Here is an 8,239-nt window from a genome sequence, read left to right as displayed (position 1 = left end):
GTCGAGGATACAAGTGGACCTAATGATCCAAAATTTTGAAGGAGTAGAAAAAATCAAATTCTCAAGTGGTTGGATATTTACCAGAGCCAAACAACCCACTTTTTGCCTATCCTTAAAAATCACAGATACTTTTTTGAACAATCTCTCTCAGCATTTGTGCATTTCCATTTTGGATGTTCAAATTTGTTTTCAGATCCAAACTTGAGTTTCCACTCTCCCTTTTTTCTAGTAAACAAAAAGGATATAAGGCATAACAAAATAAAAATTTTAGAGTTCATGTATGCCAAAAAAATTTGAAAATTATTTCACGCACTAAAAATGAACTCCAAGGTTTTGTTATCCTTGTTTGGGAAATTCCACTAGTACAACCCCAAATAATAAGCATGTTGGAATTTTATAGGAAAGGGACTTCTAACTGATCCTAACATGCTTTAAGTGTGGTTGATATGCAAGCCAGAAACATGGTGATGATGCAAGTGGACCTATTGATCCAAAAATTTCAAGTACTAGAAAAAATCAAATTCTCAAGTTGTTGGATATTTACCAGAGCCAAACAACCCACTATTTGCATATCCTTAAAAATCACAGATACATTTTGGAACTATCTCTCTCAGCATTTGTGCATTTCCATTTTGGATGTTCAAATTTGTTTTCAGATCCAAACTTGAGTTTTCACTCTTCAATTTTTCTTCGTAAATAAAAAAGATATAAGGCATAACAAAATGAAAAATTTTAGAGTTCATGTATGCAAAAAAAATTTCAAAATTATTTCACGCACTAAAAATGAACTCCAAGGTTTTGTTATCCATGATTTTGAAATTCCACTAGTACAACCCCTAATAATAAGCTTGGTGGAATTTTATAGGAAAGGGACTTCTAACTGATCCAAACATGCTTCAAGTGTGGTGGATATGCATGCCCGAAACATGTTGAGGATGCAAGTGGACCTAATGATACAAAAATTTCAAGGAGTAGAAAAAGTCAAATTCTCAAGTGGTTAGATATTTACCAGAGCCAAACTACCCACTTTTTGCCTATCCTTAAAAATCACAGATACATTTTGGAACAATCTTTGTCAGCATTTGTGCATTTCTATTTTGGATGTTCAAATTTGTTTTCAGATCCAAACTTGAGTTTCCACTCTCCCTTTTTTCTCGTAAACAAAAGGATATAAGGCATAACAAAATAAATATTTTAGAGTTCATGAATGCAAAAAAACTTTGAAACTTATTTCACACACTAAAAATGAACTTGAAGGTTTTGTTATCCATGTTTGGGAAATTCCACTAGTACAACCCCTAATAATAAGCTTGGTGGAATTTTACAGGAAAGGGACTTCTAACTGATCCTAATATGCTTTAAGTGTGGTGGATATGCATGCCAGAAACAAGTTCAGGATGCAAGTGGACCTAATAATCCAAAAAATTCAAGGACTAGAAAAAATCGAATTCTCAAGTGGTCGGATATTTACAACAACCAAACAACCCACTTTTTGCCTATCCTTAAAAATCACAGATACTTTAGGGAACTATCTCTCTCAGCATTTGTGCTTTTCCATTTTGGATGTCCAAATTTGTTTTCAGATCAGAACTTGAGTTTTCACACTCCCATTTTTCTGGTAAACAAAAAAGATATAAGGCATTATAAAATGAAAATTTTAGAGTTTATGTACGCAAAAAAAATAGCATTTGTGCATTTCTGTTTTTGATGTTCAAATTTGTTTTCAGAACCAAACTTGAGTTTTCACTCTCCCATTTTTCTCGTTAAAAAAAAAAAGATATAAGGCATAACAAAATGAAAATTTTAGAGTTCATGTATGCAAAAAAAAATTGAAAATTATTTCACGCACTAAAAATGAACTCCAAGGTCTTGTTATCCATGTTTGGGAAATTCCACTAGTACAACCCCTAATAATAAGCTTGGTGGAATTTTATAGGAAAGGGACCTCTAACTGATCCGAACATGCATAAAGTGTGGTGGATATCCATGCAAGAAACATGTTGAGGATGCAAGAGTACCTAATGATCCAAAAATTTCAAGGAGTAGAAAAAATCAAATTCTCAAGTGGCTGGATATTTACCAGAGCCAAACAACCCACTTTTTGCCAATCCTTCAAAATCACATATATGTTTTGGAACTATCTCTCTCAGCATTTGTGCATTTCCATTTTGGATGTTCAAATTTTTTTTCGGATCCAAACTTGAGTTTTCACTATCCCATTTTTTCTCGTAAACAAAATAGATATAAGGCATAACAAAATGAAAATTTTAGAGTTCATGTATGCAAAAAAAAATTGAAAATTATTTCACGCGCTAAAAATGAACTCGAAGGTTTTGTTATCAATGTTTGGGAAATTCCACTAGTACAACCCCTAATAATAATCTTGGTGGAATTTTATAGGAAAGGGATTTCTAACTGATCCAAACATGCTTTAAGTGTGGTGGATATGCATGCCAGAAACATGTTGAGGATGCAAGTGGACCTAATGATCCAAAAATTCCAAGGAGTAGAAAAAATCAAATTCTCAAGTGGTTGGATATTTACTACAGCCAAACAACCCACTTTTTGCCTATCCTTAAAAATCACAGATACTTTTTGGACTTATCTCTCTCAGTATTTGTGCATTTCAATTTTGGATGTTGAAATTTGTTTTCAGATCCAAACTTGTGTTTTCACTCTCCCATTTTTCTCGTACAGAAAAAAGATTTATGGCATAACAAAATAAAAATTTTAGAGTCCGTGTATGCAAAAAGAATTTGAAAATTATTTCACGCAGTGAAAATGAACTCCAAGGTTTTGTTATCCTTGTTTGGGAAATTCCTCTAGTACAACCCCTAATAATAGGCTTCGTGGAATTTTATATGAAAAGGACTTCTAACTGATCCTAACATGCTTTAAGTATGGTGGATATGCGTGCCAGAAACATGTTGAGGATGCAAGTGGACCAAATGATCAAAAAATTTCAAGGAGTAGAAAAAATCAATTTCTCAAGTGGTTGGATATTCACCAGAGCCAAACAACCAACTTTTTTCCTATCCTTAAAAATCACATATAATTTTTGGAACTATCTCTCTCAGCATTTGTGCATTTCCATTTCGGATGTTCAAATTTGTTTTCAGATCCAAACTTGAGTTTTCACTCTCCCATATTTCATGTAAAAAAGAAAGATAAAAGGCATAACAAAATGAAAATTTTAGAGTTCATGCATGCACAAACAATTTGAAAACTATTTTACTCACTAAAAATGAACTCCAAGGTTTTGTGCTCCATGTGGGGGAAATTCCACTAGTACAACCCCTAATAAAAAGCTTGGTGGAATTTTATAGGAAAGGGACTTCTAACTGATCCTAACATGCTTTAAGTGTGGTGGATATGCATGCCAGAAACATGTTGAGGATGCAAGTGGACCAAATGATCCAAAAATTTTGAGTAGAAAAATCAAATTCTCCAGTGGTTGGATATTTATCAGAGCCAAACAACCCACTTTTTGCCTATCCTTAAAAATCATAGATACGTTTTGGAACTATCTCTCTCAGCATTTGTACATTTCCATTTTGGATGTTCAAATTTGTTTTCGGATCCAAACTTGAGTTTTCACTCTCCCATTTTTCTTGTAAACTAAAAAGATATAAGGCAAAACTAAATGAAAATTTTAGAGTTCATGTATGCAAAAAACTTTTGAAAATTATTTCACGAACTAAAAATGAACTCCAAGGTTTTGTTATCCATGTTTGGGAAATTCCACTAGTACAACCCCTAATAATAAGCTTGGTGGAATTTTGTAGGAAAGGGACTTCTAACTGATCCTAACATGCTTTAAGTGTGGTGGATATGCATGCAAGAAGCATGTTGAGGATGCAAGTGGACCTAATGATCCAAAAATTTCAAGGAGTAGAATAAATCAAATTCTTAAGTGGTTGGATATTTACCACAGCCAAACAACCCACTTTTTGCCTATCCTTAAAAATCACAGATACTTTTTGGAACTCTCTCTCTCAGCATTTGTGCATTTCCATTTTGGATGTTCAAATTTGTTTTCATATCCAAACTTGAGTTTTCAATCTCCCATTTTTCTCATAAACAAAAAAGATATAAGGCATAACAAAATAAAAATTTTAGAGTTCATGTATGCAAAAAAAATTTGAATATTATTTCACGCACTAAAAATGAACTCCAAGGTTTTGTTATCCATGTTTGGGAAATTCCACTAGTACAACCCCTAATAAAAAGCATGGTGGAATTTTATAGGAAAGGGACTTCTAACTGATCCTAACACGCTTTAAGTGTGGTGGATATGCATGCAAGAAACATGTTGAGGATGCAAGTGGACCTAATGGTCCAAAAATTTCATCGAGTAGAAAAAATCAAATTCTCAAGTGGTTGGATATTTACCGAAGCCAAACAACCCACTTTTTGCCTATCCTTAAAAATCACAGATACGTTTTGGAACTATCTCTCTCAGTATTTGTGCATTTCCATTTTGGATGTTCAAATTTTTTTTCAGATCCAAACTTGAGTTTTCACTCTCCCATTTTTCTCGTCAACAAAAAGATATAAGGCATAAAAAAATGAAAATTTAAGAGCTCATGTTTGCAAAAAAAATTTAAAAATTATTTCACGCACTAAAAATGAACTCCAAGGTTTGGTTATCGATGTTTGTAAAATTCCACTCGTACAACCCCTAATAATATTCTTGGTGGAATTTTGTGGGAAAGGGACTTTTAACTGATCCTAACATGCTTTAAGTGTAGTGGATATTCATGCCAGAAGCATGTTGAGGATGCAAGTGGACCTAATGATCCAAAAATTTCAAGGAGTAGAAAAAATCAAATTCCAGAGTGGTTGGATATTCACTAGAGCCAAACAACCCACTTTTTGCATATCCTGAAAAATCAGAAATACTTTTTGGAACTATAACTCTCGGTATTTGTGCATTTCCATTTTGGATGTTCAAATTTGTTTTCGGATTCAAACTTGAGTTTTCACTCTCGCATTTTTCTCGTAAACAAAAAAGATAAACGGCTTAACAAAATAAAAATTTTAGAGTTCACGGATGCGAAAAAAATTTGAAAATTATTTTACGCACTAAAAATGTACTCCAAGGTTTTGTTCTCCATGTTTGGGAAATTCCACTAGTACAACCCCTAATAATAAGCTTGGTGGAATTTTACAGGAAAGGGACTTCTAACTGATCCTAACATGTTTTAAGTGTGGTGGATATGCATGTCAGAAACATGTTAAGGATGCAAGTGCACCAAATGATCTAACAATATCAAGGAGTAAAAACAATAAAATTCTCAAGAGGTAGGATATTTACCAGAGCCAAACAACCCACTTTTTGCCTATCCTTAAAAATCACAGATACTTTTTGGAACTATCTCTCTCAGCATTAGTGCATTTACATTTTGGATGTTCAAAATTTTTTTCAGATCCAAACTTTTGTTTTCACTCTCCCATTTTTTTATTAAAAAAAAAAGATATAAGGCATAACAAAATGAAAATTTTAGAGTTCTTGTATGCAAAAAGAATTTGAAAATTATTTCACGCACTAAAAATGAACTCGAAGGTTTTGTTATCCGTGGGTGGGAAATTCCACTAGTACAACCCGTAATAATAATCTTGGTGGAATTTTATAGGAATTGGACTTCTAACTGATCCTAACATGCTTTAAGTGTGGAGGATATGAATGTGAGAAACATGTTGAAGATGCAAGTGGATCTAATGATCCAAAATTTTCGAGTAGAAAAAATCAAATTCTCAAGTGGTTGGATATTTACCAGAGCCAAGCAACCCACTTTTTGCCTATCCTTAAAAATCACAGATACTTTTGGGAGCTATCTCTCTCAGAATTTGTGCATTTCCATTTTGGATGTTCAAATTTGTTTTCAGATCCAAACTTGAGTTTTCACTCTCCCATTTTCCTCGTAAACAAAAAAGATTTAATGCAAAAAAAAATGAAAATTTTAGATTCCTTGTTTGCAAAAAAAATTTGAAAATTATTTCACACACTAAAAATGAACTCCAAAGTTTTGTTATCCATGTATGGGACATTCCACTAGTACAACCCCTAATAATAAGCTTGGTGGAAATTTATAGGAAAAGGACTTCTAACTGATCCTAACATGCTTGAAGTGTGGTGGATATGCAAGCCAAAAACATGTTGAGGATGCAAGTGGACCTAATGATCCAAAAATTTCAAGGAGTAGAAAAAATGAAATTTCAAGTTGTTGGATATTTACTAGAGCCAACCAACCCAGTTTTTGCAATTCCTTAAAAATCACAAATACTTTTTGGAACTACCTCTCTCAGCATTTGTGCAGTTCTATCTTCGATGTTCAAATTTGTTTTCGGATCCAAACTTGAGTTTTCACTCTCCCATTTTTCTCGTAAACTAAAAATATATAAGGCAAAACTAAATGAAAATTTTGGAGTTCATGTATGCAGAAAACTTTTGAAAATTATTTCACGAACTAAAATTGAACTCCATGGTTTTGTTATCCATGTTTCGGAAATTCCACTAGTACAACCCCTAATAATAAGCTTGGTGGAATTTTATAGGAAAGGGACTTCTAACTGATCCTAATATGCTTTAAGTGTGGTGGATATGCATGCCAGGAACAAGTTCAAGATGCAAGTGGACCTAATAATCCAAAAATTTCAAGGACTAGAAAAAATCAAATTCTCAAGTGGTCGGATATTTACTAGAGCCAAACAACCCACTTTTTGCCTATCCTTAAAAATCACAGATACTTTTGGGAACTATCTCTCTTAGCATTTGTGCATTTCCATTTTGGATGTCCAAATTTGTTTTCAGATCACAACTTGAGTTTTCACACTCCCATTTTTCTGGTAAACAAAAAAGATATAAGGCATAACAAAATAAAAATTTTAGAGTCTATGTATGCAAAAAAAATAGCATTTGTGCATTTCTTTTTTGGACGTTCAAATTTGTTTTTAGAACCAAACTTGAGTTTTCACTCTCCCATTTTTCTCGAAAAAAAAAAGATATAAGGCATAACTAAATGAAAATTTTTGAGTTCATGTATGCAAAAAAACATTGAAAATTATTTCACGCACTAAAAATGAACTCCAAGGTTTTGTTATCCATGTTTGGGAAATTCCACTAGTACAAGCCCTAATAATAAGCTTGGAGGAATTTTATAGGAAAGGGACTTCTAACTGATGCGAACATGCATAAAGTGTGGTGGATATCCATGCAAGAAACATGTTGAGGATGCAAGAGTACCTAATGATCCAAAATTTTCAAGGAGTAGAAAAAATCAAATTCTCAAGTGGCTGGATATTTACCAGAGCCAAACAACCCACTTTTTGCCTATCCTTCAAAATCACAGATTCGTTTTGGAACTATCTCTCTCAGCATTTGTGCATTTCCATTTTGGATGTTCAAATTTTTTTTCGGATCCGAACTTGAGTTTTCACAATCCCATTTTTTCTCGTAAACAAAAAAGATATAAGGCATAACAAAATGAAAATTTTAGAAATCATGTATGCAAAAAAAATTTGAAAATTATTTCACACGCTAAAAAGGAACTCCAAGGTTTTGTTATCCATGTTTGGGTAATTCCACTAGTACAACCCCTAATAATAAGCTTGGTGGAGTTTTATAGGAAAGGGAATTTTAACTGATCCTAACATGCTTTAAGTGTGGTGGATATGCATGCAAGAAACATGTTGAGGATGCAAGTGGACCTAATGATCCAAAAATTTCAAGGAGTAGAAAAAATCAAATTCTCCAATGGTTGGATATTTACATGAGCCAAAAAACCCACTTTTTTCCTATCCTTAAAAATCATAGATACGTTTTGGACCTATCTCTCTCAGCATATGTGCATTACCTTTTTGGATGTTCAAATTTGTTTTCGGATCCAAACTTGAGTTTTCACTCTCCCATTTTTCTCGTAAACTAAAAAGATATAAGGCAAAACTAAATGAAAATTTTTTAGTTCATGGATGGAAAAAAATTTTGAAAATTATTTCATGAACTAAAAATGAACTCGAAGGTTTTGTTATCCATGTTTGGGAAATTCCACTAGTACAACCCCTAATAATAAGCTTGGTGGAATTTTGTAGGAAAGGGACTTCTAACTGATCCAAACATGCTTTAAGTGTGGTGGATATGCATGCCAGAAACATGTTGACGATGCAAGTGGACCTAATGATCCAAAAATTCCAAGGAGTAGAAAAAATCAAATTCTCAAGTGGTTGGATATTTACTACG

Source organism: Aristolochia californica, unplaced genomic scaffold (genome assembly GCF_029961685.1).
Source record: "Aristolochia californica isolate CCGP_79_NKW_82.1479 unplaced genomic scaffold, dmAriCali1.0.hap1 SCAF_2, whole genome shotgun sequence".
NCBI lineage: Eukaryota > Viridiplantae > Streptophyta > Magnoliopsida > Piperales > Aristolochiaceae > Aristolochia > Aristolochia californica.
This window is presented reverse-complemented; position numbering follows the sequence as displayed.